Raw genomic sequence first — 20,092 nt, forward strand, 5'->3', positions numbered from 1 at the left:
CCATGGTGATCCTAAGAGTCGATTCTTTTGACTATCGACTGTCTCTTGAGACTAAGACAGATTTTGGGTGACTTTGGTTTCTTTCTCACGGTCATCCGTAACAGGGGGCCAAGTAGATTTTTTCTGGGTCATTTCATGCTGTGCTTAGTTCGGAAGGAGTCGAGTTGAAGGAAATATTCAGCCTTTATCAGGTACTCGATATTTCTCAGGGCCACTCGAGGAGCTGTAACTGAAATGCATGGCCATGCTCGAATACGGATTCGTTTTATCAATTGAGTTACTCTCTAGTCGGGGAAACCACTCTAGATACAGATCGATTGTAAAATACGACCTTTGCGGATCCGGATCTGCAAATTGTTTTACATTGAGTGGGAGAAATTTTAAATGGATATGAGAATCGGTTATCGCACATACACTTGTACGGACAAGTGGGAGTTTGTTGGAGCTTGTGTCCTCCAGTGAGTGCGGATAACGTCATTGCACATACACTTGTACGGACAAGTGGGAGCTTGTTGGGGCTGGTGTCCTCTACAAGTAGTGCAATAACATTTAAATCTCTAAAAGGATCAAAGGGTATACTTTTGTATTATAATCAGTTGGTCCACGTTTATCAATAACGGTTGGCTTGCTAGATAAGTTTGACGTTATTGTCATACAGATGGCGGTGATCAACTGGTCCCTAAAAGTCACATCTATAGGATACGTTTGAGAGATGTGACGGTATGAAAATACAGTCATGTTGATGCCAAAGTTGACTAACCAGTTAGTCGGAGTTATTGACTAGTAATCAGTCAAATGCGATGTTGAGATAATTATTTAATACGGATTAAATAATAATGGCTAAGGCGAATTAAGCAGTTAATTCGTAAATTAAATATAAACGATTATATTTAATTAATGTATATTGAATATAATTATACAATATCGTCATTGTCGGACAAGTATTAATATATCGACTGAGTCATGTTACTAGTTGATATTTTTAATAACCGATAACGGATGACGATTTATAATAAAAACGTGTCATATACATTTAGCGAATTTCGAGTCGGACCACGAGTTAAATGAGGAGAAAATGGAAAGCCTATTTCCCCCCCTATGCTCACGGTTTGCCGAGTGAGGAACAAAAGGAGAGCTCCTCTCCTTTTGTGACCTAATTCATTTTTGCAACAAAAATTAGGGTTTTGAGAAACATTTTCTCTCAAAACTTTAGATCTCACATCTAAAGAAACTCACAACAAATTCTCTCAATATTGCAAGGCAATTAGAGAATACATTTCTAGCACAAGGGCATAGTCTCAGACGATCTTGGGTGCAACAATTAGGAGGAGATCTACTTTGATCTCTATCATTGCCGAATTGCACTAGGACCGAAGGTTATTTCTAATGCTTTATCGTTTCTTTGTTGTATTTCGTTTATGACCATAAATTGCATATTAAATTTACGTTATAGTCCTATAATTTAAGGGTTTTATACGGATATTACCCTACAAGATATGCCTGAGGATGCCCACATACCCATCATACTAGGTAGACCATTTCTGCACACTGCTGGTGCAGTTATCGATGTTGGTTCAGGGACTTTGACCTTTAAAGTGGGAAAGCACTCTATTGTCTTTGCCCAGATAGCTAAGAAGATAGACCCCATGTGGCCTGTAACTTGTAATACGATTTCTAAAAAGAAATCTTATTTTGTGCTTCCTGATATGCCTGTCTCTACACCTATTCCTGTTATAACACCTCCGCCCCAGACTGGGAGCAAATTGGAGGAAGATTTATCTATTTCTGATATTGCAGGAGCTGGTTTGGGGAAGGAAGAGCTGCATGTTGCTCCAGCTGTGACGGAGCCAATCGTCTCAAGAGGCGGCCTAAGATGTCTTAGCTATGGCTCTGATGAGGAGCTTGAAGATGAGCCAGTCAAAGTGAGGGATTCTGACTTGGACTTCGATGAGCCAGAAGAGGTCATTGATTGGGGAGATGCTGAAGCTGTTGATCCGTTGAGTTCTGCGGATGCCGGAGTTGAGAAGAGTGCAGCTGAGAAGATGAGCACTGTTGAGGCTACCTCTAGTAGACAGGAGCCGACCAAGTGGGCCATCCCGTGACCATTCTTGATCAACTACTAGTTGATCGAATGCTTTATAAACCAAACATTTTATTGCTTTTTAAGACTATTTACCGTTTTTTCGTGTGCGCGAAACTTCGCTCTTTTAAGTTTGCTTAGGATTTTATACATTTTAGACTATTGCTTTGGGTTTTGCGCAATTTTGGGCGCGGTATTATGTGCATTTGCAGGTTAAAAGACCATATTAGCTCAAGTTATGGAGCTAATTCGAAGAAATCAGAAAGTTACAGCAGGTTTCTCAGTCGATCGACTGGCCAATATGGTCGATCGACTGAGCTGCGCATCTCAGGAGTTTCTGTTCCTGTTCATTCTGGTCGATCGACTGGGTGATGTGGTCGATCGACCGCCCCAGTGTTGTACTGTTTTTCGACCTTTCCCCTGCTGTGTTAGGTCGTTTTGCGGAATTGAGGGAGTCTTTTCTCCACTTTATTTTCCGACTCATTTCTGATTTCTTCCATTTTCTTAACTTTGCACATAATTTTACCGTCCCAATTTTGCTTTCTCGATTTTATGCGTGGTATTGTTTGTCTTTTCAGGCACTTATTGGTAGCACTGCTGGCTACTAAAACCTCCTAGCTCACGCTGGTTTGGGGAGGTTTCCTTTTGCTGCGCTTAAAGTCTTGTGAGTTTCCGAGTCCTATCTCATGTCATATTTATTTATTTTAACGCAAGTTCCCATTTCTCTTTTATTTCATTATATGATTTTGCACAATGGGGACATTGTGCGATTTGGTTTGGGGAAGGGTTTTGCGTCGCAATTCATTTGCTTGCATTCTGTAGATACCTCATTTCTGCACCTCCCGCAAACCACCCGGTGATGATTGGGCCGCATGTTTGATACGCGGAACGATTTGTGACAATTCGTAAGATTATCGTCAAGTGATTGCTCAAATATTAATGTCTACCTCTTAGTTGTCATCTACGTCCCGATACGGTCGTTTTGGCAGTAATTAGAGTACATTCGGAGTCCGGGCCTAAAACCGTCTCCATTTTCTGATAACCGTTAAATCCCGAGTCAGAATGTTCTGGAATGTTCCGGATATTCCTTTTTCATATTTCATAAATTTTATCTTTTAGTAAGCAATTTCCCGTAATATTCACATAAGATATTAAGGAAAACCGAATTATTTCCGTCCTACCATAACTCAAACACGGAAATCTTTCTTCTGCAGGAGGAAACCCCTTGGGAACAGACCCAGCAGGTGCTGCGCCTCTTCCATGAGACGCAGTGGCTGCTGCGCCTCTTCCCAGGTCCTTTTCTGCGTATTTCTCGTATCTTTTTCATATCTTTCCGAGATTCACTTCCAAAGAGTCTCCGAAACCCTAATTCCTCCACGTGATTAGTATAAATAGGAGACTTCGCTCCTCATATTTCTCACGCGAGTGTCCGCCCTTCTCTTCTCCCTTTGCATTCTAGACTTTGTTCTTACTTTTGGCGTCTACGTGCTTGAACTTTCGACCACGTAAGCTCGGATCCTTCTGAGTACCAGCCTCCCCGTTTGCATGACCGACCAATTTGACCAACTCCACCATAATCAACTTAATTAATCAATTTGTTTTAATCGTTTTCCTCTTACGAGGGCACTCTCTTTGCATTCGCGTCGAGCATCACTAATCGATATCTTAGTCCTTCTTGTTTCGTCAACATGTAAGTCTGAGGGTGTAAATCTCTCTTTTATTTATTGTATTATTATTGTATCATCAATTGTAAGATTTACGTCGAAAATACCATTAAGACCGATTTCTAAAACCATACTTTAAAACCTCTTTTTTACGGATTTCCAGTAGATAACCGTCAAGAAAGGACGCAGCAACTGCTGCGCCTCTTCGAAGGAGCGCAGTTCCTGCTGCGCCTGTTCATGAGGCTGCCGCAGTTCCTGCTTCCTTTCTTCTTCGTTCGTCCTCTGTTATTCGTTCCAAATTCCTTTTGTTTGTTTTGTTTTGTTTGTTAATTCTTCATCATAATAGCATATAATTCACATGTATATTTTATTCATCATCATTAATATGTCTTAATCGTCACAAATCCGACTTAAATCCCTAATAATCCAATATTTGCGGGTTTTCGTCATTAAATTCAATTCCGAGTTATAGAGATTCAATTCGTCCATATTGGGTTTCTGGAATTCGTCTTTGATATAGTTTTCATCTGTTATTCGTCATGTTCGTCGCATATTCGTCATTAATCCGTCGTATTTAACCTAGTTAATTGAATTAATTTGTTCACTCATTAATATTTTTCACTTCTGTCATTATTCCATCTTATCATTAATTCGTCTTAATTCCGTCTCATTCATGTTTTAATGTTTTCATGACCCATTCATATGTTAAATAATCTGTTAATCACTTCTATCCGAGTAAATAATTTAATCCACCATTAAAATCATCAATTAACATTAACGGTTTGCAATTACGGCTTCACAGCCAGAACTGAGCCAAGGAACAGACGCAGCGTCTGCTGCGCCTATTCCAAAGGACGCAGCTCTGCTGCGCCTGTTCCTGGCTGAGTTCTGTCCCTGAACTCCGTTTTGCCTTGACTTAGTTTAATTAGTTTACATATTAACTAACTATTATCCGTAATATCGCGCTAATTCCTGTTCGTTAATTTATTTAATTTCTTTCTTTTATTCTTTTTTTTTTCTCAAATTATCCGTTTTAGAGGTATTTTCGACATAAATCGCCTATTCCTTTGTAATTAATGTAATTTTCATTATTGTAATTTATAATTATTGTATTTCTTTTATTGCTTGAATGTTTTCACATGTAATTGAGCATTAAATCCCAACTTTGACCAAATTGTTTGCTAATTAATTGTTCACCGACTTAGTCTAATTCTCACATGTTAGGATTAATCTATGGATGTTGCATTGCATGCATATAGCCGACGATATATCAAGTACGAATAACTTCCCTAATCATTAGTAGAGGCCGCTATCGAGGCGGGCGGGATTAGGTGTTCGATCAAAAGAGCTTCCTAATACGTACCATCACCCCTTACTCCAGATCTCCGTGAGCACCCGTGTTCATTGGCATCCACGAGAGTCATTCTAGACATAGAATGCTAAGGGTAACGATTGCTTAGTGTTCATGTCTCTACTTTGTGTCTTGACATGACACGAGGTATTCAAACGGTTCCAATTTCCCATAAAAATTGGTGGCGACTCCATACAAAATGCAAACGCTTGTTTCTCTTTTCGAACCCAAGCGCCCCCGTGGGCGGCCCGCTGTCCACAGTTTGGCGACTCCGCTGGGGATAATACACTTACGTGTAGCAAGGGTGAAACTTGAACAAGGTTAGGGAATAGTTTGTACAAGACAATTGTCGGTTTTCATAACTCGGTCTTCCTAGACCGTTTTATTCGGCCTTCCTAGGCCCAACCCAACCCATTCGACCAATCGTCCCGTCTAAACGGTCCTAATTCTTATTTGGGCCTAAGGATGGATAGCGATTGATGTCATCCATACCATGATGCTTACTCTTGTCTGTATCAAGGGCCTTCACTACTTGAGGAAATGGACTAGGAATCGACCTTACTCTTGTTCGGTACGAGCCTCTCCACAGACTTCGGGTTTGATGGTTCGGTATGGCAACCCACCCTTTAAACCAAAACCCTTTTAAATGCACTCAGCATCCTGTTATAATGTTTGTATAAATGTGTATACCTTACGTGATCACCATTTCTAAACAAAACCATGACGATTTTTTCAAAAAATCAAAACCCTCTTTTCAAACAAGAATTTCGAAATAGGCTCTTAATTAGCGCAAAATCCGGTCAAAACTCTGTCCGTTTGTCGTGTCAAAATTCGGGCCACAAGCCCATTTCAAAACCTCACTTCGAGTCCACTCCTACAACTACACTACAGTTGACTAGGACACATATTTTCAAAAAACCTTGTCTTTCTTCAAAGCTCACTCAACACAAGTGGCACACACCCACTTCATGAGTCAAAACATTTCTTCTTTTAGCAAGTGTGTTAGAATGGTCGATCGTGTTTTGATTCGTCGCCGATCTCTTATCCAGTTTTCAAGATGCCCGGATCAAGTGATGAAACAAATCTCCACCAACTTCAAGATGGTAATGATCGAATCCTAGCCGCGCTAGCCCAAATGCAAGTTACCCAAGAACAAACCTATGACCGCCTTGAGCTCATCGAGGGCCGTATCTATGCCGTAGAGGGAAGGTTGCCTCCTCTTGAAAGTGAAGTACTACGTGACTCTGACAACGAATCCAAGGATGAAAATCCTCTCATGGGGATGACTGTAGCTAAGAAGAGACTCCAATACCTAGAGGAGCAATTGATGTACCTTAAGGGGGATGACATTTATAGGGAGAACAATCGCAAGTATGAGGCCGTCAATTCCAAATTGCCAACTAACTTTAATATGACGGATATCCCTAAGTTCAAGGGACATGAGAACCCTTTGAACCATATTCGTGCCTTCAAGGATTACATGTCTATCAAAGGCATCAAACCCGAGATGTTCTTAAGGATCTTTCTTTCATCTCTTGACACCATCCCGAGACAATGGTTCTACTCTTTAGATCACAAGAAAGTCGCTACTTGGGAAGATGCCGCAATCGAGTTCTCTAAACAATATGCGGATAACGCCGAGATCTAAGTTAACATGCGTACTCTAGAGGTTCGTACCCAAAATGACAAAGAAGGATTCACCGACTTCCTAAGTAGGTGGAGGAAGACTAGCACTCAACTAGTTGAACGCCCGAATGAGGCTACTCTCGTGGAAAAGTTTGTGGATAATCTCAAACCCATCTATGCCAATCATTTGAGATACCAAAACATCAAAACCTTCAAGGACTTAACCGTACTAGGGACAAGAATTGAAGATGACATCCGTAAAGGACTCTTGTCCAAAACGGTAGGACGAGGATATCAAGGGGCCACAAGTCGTTCATACGGCTCCACTAGCAAGACCGATGAAGTTAACCTTCTCGAGCCATCCAAGAAAAGTACCCCACCAAGGAAATTCACAAACCTTGGGGACACTTATTCCAATGCTCTAAAGAGGCTAATGATACAAGGTAAACTCCAACCCATTGGGCCTACTCCCGAACCCGAAAGGAAGTCCAAGTTCTGGGACGAGAATTCGTACTGTGAATACCATAGGGGCAAGGGGCATGACACAGAAAAATGCTACAAGTTGAAAAACGTGCTTCAAGACATGATTGAAGATGGTCATTGCCAATACCACCGGGAGGTAAACCCAACAACACTCAGAATCCTCTTGGAGTTCTAGTGATCACAAGTGATGAATCTACCTTAGATTGCTCACACCTCATTTCTCCAATCGAAAATGAAATTCATGCAATCGAGAATGAAGGGTTCTACTCTACTATCTCCCCTACCATTTCCGACTTCATCACATGGGCAAGGAGTGTAGATTGGCAAGTTTGGGAATTAGAAAACGTGGTGACAACTCTACGTGATCCCAATGCAACACCCGAAGAGCATGTGCCACTAATCTTCTCTCAAAATGCCACTATGCAAGAAATAGTCACCATAGTTGATAAACTAGTCGATCAAATCATACGACTAGAAGATGATATCATGAGAATGAGAGAACTAGCTACAATCAATGGAGTTTGGGCCGACGATGATGAGGACGAGTATCTCATTGAAAACTCCCTAGTCAAAGAAATAGGCCAAAATGGTGAAGACCAAGATGTGGACCACCTAACTCGTTCGGGTCGTCCATATCAAAGCACTACTCAAAATGGTCCAACCAACGTCATCACACCAAATGACAATGAAGATGACTCCACTGATCATTTGCTCAAGCAATTACAGAAGACAAAGGCTGATCTTTCAGTCTGGCAATTAGTAGCAAGCTCATTCCCACATCGCCAAGCTTTACTGAAAGCCTTGGCCAAGCTAAATGTAGCACATAACTCCACTCCTGAAGATGTAGTCAACTTGGTCTTCCAAGAATCACCGAAGCTAAGTAATCCTATTACTTTCTCGGACGAAGATTTGCCACCTTTTGGCGCTAGTCACAACCTTGCTCTATACATCACTGTCATTTGTCTAAAGAAGAATGTGCCAATGACCTTGGTAGATGATGGCTCCGCGGTCAACGTCATACCCCTCAAAACGGCATACAAGCTAGACATGAAAGAGTCGGATTGGACCCCTATCAATCAAGGTGTGCGTGCGTATGACGGTACACGACGAAAGGTAGTAGGACTTGATAACTTAACCATAGCCACAGGGCCAATCGAGCGAAAGGTTAACTTCCAAATAGTGGACATTGAAGCTTCATCCAACATACTTCTGGGAAGGCCTTGGATTCACGCCTCCAAAGCGGTAACATCCACCCTTCATCAAAAGATCAAAATCCCACTAAATGGCAAAGTAGTGACGATCACTTCGTCACCCATCAAGGCAATAATCGAAAAACAATCGAACAATCAAGTCCTTGCAGATCCTGTATACGAACTTGGGGGCTTCCAAAGTGTAAGTGTCATAGAAAGTGAATTGGCACCCTTATACTATAATCCCTACTCCAACTTGGTGGTCAACCACATACTCAAATCCCAGGGATACTTCCCTGGAATGCCTTTGAACCCTATTCAGAAGAATACCTTCGCACCATACAAGGAAGGCAACTCAACAAGGATACCACTTGGACTAGGGTACAAACCCACGAAAGAGGAGGTTCTCGAAATGCTCGCCCAAGTCCAAAATCGCAAGCACGTAGGAGTCCAAATGAGGCCCTATCTCCCTACTTTAAATGGGTACTTTGTTCAAGAAGGAAGTCTAGAGCTCTTTCACGGATTTCCCGAACCATGGCATTATCTCGAGAGGAAACTAGCCGGAATCGAGATCTTTCACGATTGCTACTTTATCCCTCCAGAAACGGTTCCTACCGTCAAAACCCGTCAAGCACCTTGCTTAGACGAACAAGCTGTTAGCCTATTGTTTGGAGAAGATCGATTCGTTAGGGCCGCGCAGGATGAGATCATTACCATGATACTTCAAGACGATCGCTTCAACCCCACCGCGTTAATCACAGAAACCGACGCAGGACAGCAGAAAGGATGGAGAAAATGTATCAAATGGACCAACAATCAAGGAAGACTCTTCAAGCTCACCACTGGAGAAGGAGAGATGTTCAAAGGAGAACCAGAAGACGATGAGTTCGAGTCGGAGTCGGAATCAGAGTCGGAGTCTAGAGAAGTCATTAGAGAGTCTACTCCTGTCGTCATCCCCACTCCCTTCGTTTCTCCTAGCTTAGTCTCGAGTAGTCACAGTAGTTCGGGAAATGCCCCAACCACTGTCCCTTTGCCGCCACTGACCATGGATCAGTTGGCTTCTTTGTTTCAACTTTACTCAAATCTTAATATGAATAAATCAGGTTCTGCTTACTCTTTGTGTTATCTTGAGTGCAATTCTGTTTACGATGATACTGAGGATGACCAAGACCCATACTCAATCGAAATACCTCCCTACGTAGCCAAAGAAATATTACAGGAAGGGGAAGGGGGGCCAGTAATAGAGGACACCGAACCAATCAATGTAGGAACCGAACTAGAACCCAAAGAACTTAGGATAGGGGCTACCTTGAGCTCTACCGAAAGGGCCGATTTCATAGACCTCCTAAATGAATTCAAAGACGTTTTCGCTTGGTCTTACAAAGATATGCCAGGGATCGACAGGGATATCGCTGAACATAGGATTCCGATTAAGCCAGGTTTCAAACCTGTGAAACAGAAGCTTCGACGAATGAGAACAGAATGGGCTCTAAAGATTAAGGAAGAAGTTGACAAGCAATTCAAAGCCGGGTTCATCAAAGTTTCCGAGTATTCTGACTGGGTAGCTAACATAGTACCCGTACCCAAAAAGGATGGGAGAATTCATGTTTGTGTTGACTTTAGGGACTTAAACAAAGCAAGTCCAAAAGATGACTTCCCTCTACCTCATATCGACATATTGGTGGACAATACTGCTGACCACGCATTACTATCCTTCATGGATGGGTATGCAGGATATAACCAAATCAACATGGCCATGGAAGATATGCATAAGACCGCATTCGTCACCCAATGGGGAACCTATTGCTATACGGTAATGCCGTTTGGACTAATCAACGCCGGAGCTACATATCAACGCACCGCAACTACACTCCTACATGACATGATGCACAAAGAAGTTGAGGTATACGTAGATGACATGATTGTCAAGTCCAAGGAAAGAGAGGGACATATTGCGAACCTTTGCAAGTTCTTCGCAAGACTACGAAAGTAAAACATGAGACTCAATCCTCATAAATGCACATTCGGGGTAACATCTGGCAAACTCCTGGGGTACGTAGTTAGCCAACGAGGTATAGAAATAGATCCTTCCAAAATCAAAGCTCTGATCGAAATGCCACAACCTCAAACAGAAAAATAAGTCAGAGGATTCCTGGGAAAAGTGCAGTACATAAGTCGATTCATATCGAAACTTACGATGATTTGTGAGCCTATCTTCAAGAAACTCAAGAAAACAGACCACACCATGTGGGATGATGATTGTCAAAAGGCGTTCGACCGAATCAAAGAGATATTGGCTAAACCACCAGTGCTCATGCCACCACAACGAGATCAACCTCTTGGTTTATATCTCACAAGAATCAAAGAAATGACCATGGGTGCCATGCGGCTCAAATCGTAGGAAGTGAAGAAAGAGTTATCTACTATCTTAGTAAGAAGTTCTTGGAGTACGAGTGCAAATACTCACAACTCGAAAAGACATGCCTCGCTCTTGTGTGGGCAACGAAGAAGCTACGCCATTACATACTTAGCTACTCCGTCAAAATATACTCCAAAATGGATCCAGTCAAATACCTCTTCGAGAAACCCGTCCTCAATGGACGTCTAGCAAGATGGACCCTGATGCTCTCAGAATTCGACCTCAAATACGTGCCACTAAAAGTTATAAAAGGTCGCGCCGTCGCCGAATTCTTCGCAGAAAATCCTATCAACGACGCACAAACAATAGATACTTGGTCATTTCCAGACGAGGATATACTCCAAACTGATGTAGACTCCTGGGACCTATACTTTGATGGAGCATCGAATTTAAGAGGATTTGGAATAGGAGTGTTTCTCATTTCTCCTGAAGGTGAGCATACACCAATTGCTGTCAAACTCGACTTCGAGGTGACAAATAATGCCGCAGAATACGAAGCTTGTCTCATTGGACTACAAGCGGCAGTGAGCTTAGGCATTAAAAACCTCCGAGTACATGGAGATTCATCACTGATCACCAACCAAGTTACAGGATCTTGGAAAATCCGAAGCGAAAGCCTCGCACCTTATCAGGCTAGAATAGACCAAGTCGCTCAATTCTTTGATCACGTAACCTACCTACACCTACCTCAAGAAGAAAATCAATTTGCAGACGCTCTTGCGAAACTTGCATCTTTGATCAACATGCCAGATCACATGATGGAAATGCCTTTGTGCATCGAACGACAGTCAGAGCCGGCCTACGTCCACCAAATCACCGATGAAGAGGAAATCGCACAGGAACCCTGGTTCTAAGCAATCCTGAATTTTAAGCTTAATGGTACCTATCCACCGGATATGGACAAGAGGGGACAACGTGCTATACGCCTACTAGCTTCCCAATACATTCTCATGCAAGGAGAATTATACAAAAGAACACCTCTTGGTGTAGTCCTACGTTGCCTTGATCATTCACAGGCACGAAAGGTGATGGAAGAAGTCCACGACGGAGAATGCGGTCCTCACATGAGTGGGCCCATGATGGCAAAGAAAATCACACGTTTGGGATATTATTGGACCACAATGGAATCCGATTGCATCAAATAGGTAAGACATTGCCACAACTGCCAAATCTTCGGGAATGTACAACATGTCCCTCCTTCATTGCTCTATACGATGACATCCCCTTGGCCATTTTCTGCATGGGGAATTGACATAATCGGGAAGATAACCCCAACCGGAACAGGAGGACACTGTTTCATCCTAGTAGCAATCGACTATTTCACCAAATGGGTAGAAGCGGCTTCCTACACTGGTCTTACAGCTAAAAATGTGGCAAAGTTCATACAAAACAACATCATCTGTCGGTATGGTTGCCCACATGAGATCATTAGTGATAACGGATCGCATTTCCAAGCTGAGACCGAGCAATTGCTAGCCAAATACAAGATTAAGCATCACCACTCTTCGCCCTATAGACCACAGACTAACGGCGCGGTAGAGGCGGCAAACAAGAATGTTGTCACAATCCTCAAGAAAATGATTAACAACTATAGAGATTGGCCAAGCAAGATACCCTTTGCTTTATGGGGGTATCGTATATCTGTCAGGACGCCCACTGGGGCTACTCCTTTCTATTTGACCTACGGCATGGAAGCTGTACAACCAGTCGAGCTAGAAATACCATCCTTGCGTATTTTACTAGAAAGTCAAATCCCGGAAGCCGATTGGAAAAGGGATAGATATGAAGAACTCGTCCTCCTGGATGAACGTAGGCTACGCGCCTTGCATAATGTCCAAACATATCAAACACGTATCAAACGAGCTTTCAACAAAAGGGTTAGGCCAAGAAACATCAAAGAAGGAGACTTAGTGCTTAAATTGGTTAGAGCTCTTTTACCTGTTGACCCACGAGGAAAATTCAAACCTAATTGGGCCGAACCATTTCTAGTCAAATCCATACTCCCAGGGGGTGCGGTTAGAATAACAGACCTAGACGGGAATGAGTTTTCAAACCCAACAAACCTTGACCAACTGAAACGATACTATGCCTAGAATAGGAATAAAAACGCGCCTCACGTAACCCCACGTATCGCTCTTGTGGCACTAAATAAACGGCCCCGGGCCAAGCTGAAATAAGCTAATGTCACTGTGCTCTTACATTTTGACAAATTTGTCATCCTCGTATCATCAAATAAACTAAATTCGCACCTTTAGAGTAAGCAAAGGCCCATGCCTCTTTTCTAAAGTTCATTACAAGCTCTTGCTTAGAACAATTATTCTTTTACATTTACTCGAACTACGCGCAAGGGTTTGATTTCGCTTTTTTAAGTGAATACGTAGGCAATCCTTCACGGGATTCAACCCATCATATCTAAAATGTAAATAGAAGGACATTTGCATGGCATTTGAAATTCGACAAGAATAATAAAGAGAAAATCACAACGGTTTCATAACCATTTAACCTTTTTTATTTTTCATTCATTTTCTAATAATAATAGTACGCTACATAATAAAAAATAGAATAGGCTAGGATTCTAAAAACCCCACCTTTTTATTACAACAATAATAATAATAATAATCAAATAATAAATAAAGAGACTCGGGCTATTCCTCCATCTTCCCCTTGCCCTTGTCATTCTTGTCATACTTCTTGTCACGACCTCGAGCCGGACGCTCTTGCGCCACTTCAGACCTAATCACCAACGGTCTTTCTCGAGGCCTAGCTTTTCCATTCTTGCCAATCACCATTTCCGCGACAGAAGCAGTCTTTGGTTTCTTCGAAGGATGAACAACTTGAAACCCGGCTTCTTCTTCTCCCTCTGTCAAATGCTTCTCTTTCTCTTTCTCTACTTCGCGCATCTTGTAATCAACGGGCTCGCGCTTCCTCAATTTCTCGCGCTCTTCCGAATTAGTAGCCTTTCTCCATCTCAGATAAGAATCCGACACCCATAAAGCATTGGCGGAGAAGTTTAAGAACCACATGTTTCTTTGAGCCCATTTAATGGCCCACTCTCTTCGGCTCTCTGTAGTAAGCACCACAGCAGTCTGCGGGACGGTATCAAGCCTCGGGATCGTCTGTTTCAGCCCAACTTGTCTCATCAGCCTTTCCGGAAAGATGCACACCATAAACTCCAATCCAGGAATGCGCACGGACCTAGTGGGATCCAAAGAAGAAACTCCAGGGACGGACTTGAGGTGCCACCACGGTACGACCCACCTGATCAACGGGCCATCATCGTTCTTCAGCTTGTTCTTCCAATAATCACAAACCTGGGTGAAGTCCACCATATACAACCTCGTCCTCATCGCAATCGAACGAGCATGATAGGAAAGCGCATGAACTGGGGGCTCGATCAATCGGAGCCGTTCCATAAGCCAAACCTACCAAAAGCGGGTATTAGACATAAAAAAAAAAAAAAAAAAAAAAAAGACGAAAAAAAAAAAAACAAAACAAAACAAAAAAAAAACAAAAAAAAAGGGGTGTCTTTTACCTGCAGAATGACGGGACTCCCCAAGAACGGCAGATCACGGTTGGATTTCCTGTTATCCAAGCCCAAAATGATCTATCCTAAGCATAAGCAAGCTGGGCTCCTGCGCAGCTCCATCTGCTCAACAAGGCCCAAAAGACGGGGATCACCTCTCAAGTCTTCATCAACATGCCCTTGGAAGACATACACATGCAACAAGCAAAAGCCAAAGGCTCTCCGCCTAGCAACATGAGAAACGGTGGGGTCGGCCCTGTTGATGAATCGATCTATGAAGTCCAACATTCTCACGCCTTTCGAGGTAACTAGACGGTCCACCTCAAGTCTAGTCAATCCGAGTAAATCTCTAAATTTGCTTTTATACCCTTGAGAAGTAGAAGGAATGGCAGGCAAATGTTCGGGGTCCCATCCACCAATAGCAGCAATTTCTTCAGGAAAGGGGCAAATATCACCCCCAGGGAACGCAAAAACATGGTAGTTCGAGTCCCAGTAGTCAAGGCAAGCATCCAAGAATGGTTTAACAACCTTGATGAGTTTCAAACTCAACAACGACCCAAAATTATAAGAGCCCATATCGTGCTTCTCCATATTTGAAAATTCATTGGTCCATTCCTTCAAGCGGATCTCCAAAGTATTCATGATGAAAAATTTAGAATTTTATATAATTAGACGAAGAAGAGACGGAAGATTTGTGTGAATAAAAGCTCCGTCGACGTTTCTATTTATACTAATTGCTGTTTCCAAAAATTCGTCAGAATAGCACACCTTGGGAACAGGCGCAGCACCTGCTGCGCCTCTTCAAAGGGACGCAGCTCATGCTGCGCCTCTTCCTCAGCTTCACTTTTGTGATTTTCCGCGTTGGATCTTTCCTAATTCCATGACGAATAATTTCCTATTCCTACGGCTTATTATTTTGGTGAATACGGGAAGATTACCATGTTTCAAGTTTCCTAATTTCGCGGGCACGTATTTCGAGACGACATCGACATTTCGCCATTTTACCACATGTGCACATTTTCATTTTTAAATAAATTTCATTTTCATTTTTAGGAAATAAATTACAGGAAATACATTTCATTTTCATTTTTAGGAAATAATTCCAATTCATCATTTAAGGACATAATTTCCATTTTAATTCATTTATTTTAACGAATCTCAATATATATATATTTCATTTCTACATTTCTAACTTATAAATTTCCTTTTTTTTCTTTTTTTAGGGGGTAACCCTCCCTACCGTCCGGTCATGTTCGGCAAAATTTTTGCATTTTTGCATTCTCTCGAGTCTCTCGTTTTGCGCTAATTAAGGCCGTATGTATATATAAATGTATGCTTTGCGTGTTTTCTATGTAAATTTCGGCAGCATGACGGCGTAAACCGTCATCTACCAAACCTGTTCAAAACTAACCTGCAGATACAAACAACACCAACCCAGCAGCGAAGGCACTCAGGCCGTCATATATATACCAAACGAAGAAATGTACAAACTGGGGGCTCGAGCCCCAAGCAAAGTCAAAAAATGTTCAAAATCAAATGTACAAATGTGCAAAATACAATAAAAGCTACACAAAACTACTGCTGGGCGCCCTCCAACTCTGCAACTCTCGCCACGAGAACGGCGATCTCGGCGTCCCGAACCTCGAGCTCCCTCAACAAGCGAGTTGTCTCCTCTCGAGACTAGGTCAACTCTCGCTCCAGCTCGCGGTCACCCTGTAAACAATAAATTGGCTCATGTCAATCGTTTCAAGCAAAATCAGAAAATCAAAAAAAATCAAAAATGAAATAGGCGTAAGGTTCATACTTGACGACCTCGACCGCCGACAAGTGCCTCGACGGCAGTAGCTCGCAGCCGGTTGGCCACCCTCCACAACGCCACAAACCGAGACGGCGCAACCTACATTTCCAAAAAGAAATTCTCAACAATTGAACAAACTCAATCGGATGTGTTCTTACACAAAGGTTATACAAGTTAGAGGCTCACCCTCCGAATCAGATGCTGCCAGTCGTCCAGGCCAGCATCCGTCACAGCTACGTCAAAGTCACGCAGCTCGGAGATCGTCGTCCTCCCGGTCGCATCAGTGTACTCGAGAGTCTCGGGGTACTCTGGGGGCTCGATGCCCGCCGCCTCGACCTCCTACAAAGACAAATGGTTATCATTAATCGATGATCTTTCATCATAAAATCTCAAAATCAAATCAAGAGGAAAAATAAATAATACTCACCACTACCGGCCAGTACGCCAACCTCCCGTAAAGGAACGCTGAGTAGTCCTCGCCAGGAAGAAGAAGGACGTCGCCACTGGCACTAGCCTAGTCCGCCTCCTTCTCGGCCTCAGAAGGCTCCCTAAACATCGTCCTAGGAGGATCGACGGGAACCGTCAACACGTCCCGCGAGCACTGACGAGCCAAGCGCTCGCCCAAGTACCATACAGGACCCATCGACGTCCTCAACAACAGTCGACTCGAGCACCTAGGTCGAAGGACCTCAGCCACAAAAGGAGGCGCTCCAGCGTACTCCGCTCAAGGTCTGGGCACCCACTGTGACAAGATAAACAAGGATCATTCCTATGATCAATTAAAAGACAATATAAGAAGCAAGTTAATATAAGTGGGATACTCACGCTGCTCAGCTGAAGAGCGTTCACGTCCCGCCGGTAGACGTTGTGAGAAGAACGCTTGCTCTTCGTCCGGCACATCACCCAATCCCTCACCACGGAATAAGCCCTCTCCAGCGGCTCCGTCCTCCTGGGCGTGAGGCTCGGGAAGTAGGAGTACACCCACGCCTGTAAAGCAGAATAATCAATGACGATCTTTCATGGTTGGATAAAGAAAAGAATTTACTTTGGTCTAAAGGAAGGTTCATACCTCCAGCAGTAGTCCAGGTCCGACAGCACCAGGAGAAGTCCCCTTCTCCATCAGCTCGGACGAACCATGGCCCTCATGAAGCGGATGAGGACCGCAAAACCAGCGATGACCCGGCCCCAACGCCCTAGGGAACTCGAGTCGAAAGGAAGGGAAGAAGCTTCGTCGACGACCTCTCGCCCTTGTCTCCGAGGTAAATCGAAGACGAAACCACGAGCCACAAACGAGCCCCTCGCTCATCTCAGACGGGGAGGAGGAGCCGTCTCCCTCCCGTCAATCGTCACCGGCGCCGGGTCTTCCCCGCAAAGTAATCTCGAACGTAAGCGGGTATCAAACCCAAGATCAGAACAACCTTCGGCGACAAGTTCCAGCCGATAAATCTCCTCGCTTCGGCCGAGTCCGCCCTCATGGCAGTCTCCGGCCACACCACCTCCTCGGTCCCGCACGGCAGACCAGAAATCATGCCGTAGTCCTCCAAAGTGACTCCCACCTCACCGAAAGGCATGTGAAACGTGGAAGTCGTGTCCCAAAATCGGTCCAAGAAAGCGCGGACCAGGCTAAGGTTAGCCCGCAACTTCCTCTTCGCGATATCCCTCCAGACCTGCACCAAAGGACCGAACGCTCCGCGCTCGATCATAGCCCTCTCCTCCGCCGACAGCCGCTCGTAGTGCTCCATCGCTGTCGTGTAACCCGAGAACGACCTGATGTTCCCGGCCTCCTGTTGTGATTTGAAACAAAGCTATCTTTAGTTTTGAATGAAATTTGAAAGAAATTTGAACAAATGAATGAAATAGGATGAGTAATGAGTAGTGAATTTCTATTTACCAAACTCTTCACCGTCCTGTAGGACAGGTGACCCTCTGCAGCCCACACCAGGTGCCTGCTCTCCCAAGTCTCATCCCACGCAGGAGCCCCTCTCAGCTGACGACCTCCTCGTCCGACGTTGGCCCGCCTCGGGGCCTCCTCCTCTTCAACGGCCTCCTCCTCGTGAAACTCGTCCCCAGCAGCCATCACCGCAGCGGTGAAGGCCTGCTCTAAAGCCTCCTCGACAGTAGCAGCGTCGATCTCCATGGGAGCTCTCCCAGAAGTAGAAGCCTCATCACCTGTAACGTTAAAGCAAATTTAGGCCGCGTCACGTGACGACAAGCCTTGGTTAAGAGTTTCGAGCCCTGAAACCGCTCTTTCTTCGCCATCCTTGGCCCTATTTTCACCTACCCGATCACTCATGTGGTAATTTGGGTCTAGTCAAGTCTAGTTTGAAGTCTAGTTCCAGGTTCGAGTCGAAATTTCGGCAGCATTTCGCTATAATGGTGATTATGCCCCAGAAAAGTGTCCTGAAAAAGCTGTCACAAACCAAAATTCCGAGATGGTAGAAAGTTTATACATCATTCAAGTATCCCAAATATCAAGTTTCATCACAAATGGGCAATCCTAAGGCTATTTTCAAAGCAATTTACGGTTTACCTGTAAAACCGTCTCAAAATTCACTCAAGGGCTCAAAACTCAACGAAAATTCGAGACAAATACATGGTTATGTTCCTAATATTACCTACTATCCATTTCTAATGTCAATTTGGAAAGGCAAATGCGTTTGGGGGAAAAGCCCCAAATTTTCGATCAAATGGGTCATAAACCCTAGGTTTTTCGGCTCAAAATTGGACGAATATAGAAGATTAATACAAGATTGAGACACTTACCTCGATTAGTCATGATTAATGCAAGCTTTTGGATCAAACCTTGGCGGAAATGGTGAAGATTTGAGAGAGAAATGAGTGATTTGTGTTTCGAATAAAAATGAACAAAGCCTCCTGATTTTCGCGTTTATACGCAGGAAAACCAATTTGGGGAATGGACGCAGCAGGCGCTGCGCCTCTTCCAAGAGACGCAGCTCTTGCTGCGCCTCTTCCTTTTGTTCCCTCCATACGGATTTTCAAAAATTCGTTATGAGTTCGTTATTTGTGGGCCCATCTTTGGTGCGCCTCTTCCCCGATGCTATTTTTATTCTTTTGGTCCGTTTGGCGATTTTCTTTCGTTCAGGCCCGCATTTCCAAGCCAGCAGCAGACGGTCGCATATCATTTATTCCTTCCAAGACCTTTGCTTGTCGCAACGAGCATTTATTTCTTCACAGAATTTGACACACCTTCATTATGTCTCCAGCGAGAGTAAGCGGATATACTTTCCCTCTCATGACAAGAAAAATACCTCCCAATCATGTCTCCAGCGAGAGTAAGCGGACGTACTGTCCCTCTCAAGACGTGAGGATTGACATCTACCTAAGCAGATTTCCCCTCAGCAGTTCCCGCCTGTGTCCTGCTACTCGCAATTATTTCCCGAAGACTACCCAAGCAGTTTTCTCCTCAGCAGTTCCCGCCTGTGTCCTGCTACTCACAATATTTCTTGTTTCCCCGCGGAGTGCGATAAAGGTGTCGTTCTCCAGAAGTTCCCAAACCCAAAGCCTTCTTTCTTAGGTTCGTAAACCCGAAATTAGGATTTTTAACTATAGGGTCCCAATCCCTTGTAGGTTCATAAGCCTTCAAGTTCCCAAACCAATAGAGTTCCCATACCCAACCTTCAGTTATCCCTCGAGTTGAACTTACCTTAGGCCTCCTTCCCGTCAATGCTTTCCTTTAGGGTCCCACACCCTAGTACCAATTCTTACTTATCTTTTAGGTCTTACCCTTAGCTCCTACGCTTACCCTTAGCTCCTACGCACCTCCGGAAGCATTTCGAAAAGAAGTCCCAGGTATGGTCTCTTCTTATGGCTGCCAAGCCTCCTTACGTAGTCTAATGGACATTAAACGACCCTCCCCGATAGTCGACAGACTCTGAAATGTTCCCGACGACAGGTCCTTGGTTCAGACCCCTTGAGCCGCCTCGCGTCGCCATAGTCG

The sequence above is a fragment of the Silene latifolia genome, chromosome 9, assembly GCF_048544455.1.
Source record: "Silene latifolia isolate original U9 population chromosome 9, ASM4854445v1, whole genome shotgun sequence".
Lineage (NCBI taxonomy): Eukaryota > Viridiplantae > Streptophyta > Magnoliopsida > Caryophyllales > Caryophyllaceae > Silene > Silene latifolia.